This window comes from Panulirus ornatus, chromosome 5, assembly GCF_036320965.1.
Source record: "Panulirus ornatus isolate Po-2019 chromosome 5, ASM3632096v1, whole genome shotgun sequence".
Lineage (NCBI taxonomy): Eukaryota > Metazoa > Arthropoda > Malacostraca > Decapoda > Palinuridae > Panulirus > Panulirus ornatus.
The window spans coordinates 37,874,938-37,876,672 of NC_092228.1; the positions used below are offsets into that span (position 1 = coordinate 37,874,938).

The window sequence follows — 1,735 nt, forward strand, 5'->3', positions numbered from 1 at the left end:
AGTTGTAGTGAAGATAAATCTTGAAGTGACTCATAAGGTTGTTGTGAGTACAAGGATGCATCGTAAATGAGTACTTCCTACCTGAAAGTCAACAATTACAAAATTGATCAAGTATAACAACATCCTCGGACAACCAGCTACAAACACCAACCATAGTGAACCTGACTGTCACCTAACGACGACCTCTCAAAGGTAATGATCTTACCAGAATCTTCGAGAACCTTCTAGAAAACCTTGAACCCTGCAGGCAGGGAGGGAGGAATGGCCTCTGGTTGATTATATGTAAAACATTTAGATGAAATCACATCTTTTCTTATCAGGTCCCATGGTGTAAGGGTTAGCACTCTGGACTCTGGATCCAGCAATCCGAGTTCGAATCTCGGTGGGACCTCATCTTTTCAGTTTTCTTCGATACTGATGATGGCCACATTATTCTGTACGTTATATATACATTAATATATATACATAAATATGTATATATAAACATATATATGGAATAATATGGTTTTATCATTAGCCGGAGACCATTACTCCCTCCTTGCCTACAGAGTTCATAGTTTTCTGGAAGGTTCTAGAAGATTCTGGTGAGATAATTGCCATTGAGAGGACATTGTTATACTTCATATATCAATGATTTCATTATTGTTGACTTTCAGATAAAGATAGATAGATAGATACATAGTTAGATTGATAGATTGATAGAGCGATATTTAGATAGGTATATAGATAGATAAGTTTCATCAATACTGTATCTTACGCCATCTCCTGTTGCTGGACATATGTTCAACCAGCATTGGGAAAACCTCCAGTAGACCTTAATGTAAAGCAAGATAATAACAAAACCTGCAATAAAAGAATACGATCAACTCCCCAGTGCAGAAATATTGTGACCAGAAAGTCTTCTAGCAAGATGTCAGACGCTTCCACGGGAATCACAAACATAACATCAAATATCTGAAAGTCAACAATAACAAAACTAATGATGATAATGAACCTATAAAAAGAAAAATGATAAACATATGGAAAATAGTGCTCTAGATTATATTTCTAGAAAACAAACTTTAACGAAAACTGTGAAAAGAAATACCCATCTGGCTGATACGACACAGTAAAAGAACCATCTCACAACCAACTCTAAACTGAACCTGACTGTCCCCTAACAACGTCCTCTCAATGGTATTTATCTTACCAGAATCTCGTAGAACTTTCCAGAAAATAAAGAACTCTGCAGGCAAGGAGGGAGGAATGGCCTCTGGCTGCTGATGATAACCACATTATTCTGTATATATACTTTTACCTACAACCGAAGGTTGACCGGCCAGCCCAAGTGTCTACAGAGGTTGTATCTATGAAAGAAACGGACCCACCAGCAGACGAATTCGGTTGGCAGGTTGTATCGAAGAAGAGGAAAAAGAAGGTTGCCCAACCAGCCCAACCAGAAGGGTGTAGCAAAGAAACGAAAGAAAGCTGCCCAACCAACCTGGGTGGTAGTAAGGATGGCTGCTCCACAACCCCAGGTCGTTAGGCAGACTGTAGCCATGGAAGAAAGGAAGGCTGCTCGTCCACCAGCCCAGGTACCGAGTGAGCGTGTAGCTATACTGGCTGACCTACCAGCCCAGGTAGATAGCTACGCCCAGATGGCTATGTCGGGTGCAGCAAAGAAGCAAACCCCACAACTACTCCACGAGGCTTGCAAGCCTGCACCCAAAAAGATGAAGACGAAGGTTGCCACACT

At 40.8% G+C, this 1,735-nt stretch overlaps 1 non-coding gene across 1 annotated transcript; it reads left to right on the top strand.

Moving 5' to 3' along the window:
• Positions 1-319: 319 nt before the first annotated feature.
• TRNAQ-CUG (transfer RNA glutamine (anticodon CUG)) lies at positions 320-391 on the top strand. Its single transcript has one exon. It is a non-coding gene; the product is annotated as a tRNA-Gln (tRNA).
• The last annotated feature ends 1,344 nt before the right edge of the window (positions 392-1,735 follow it).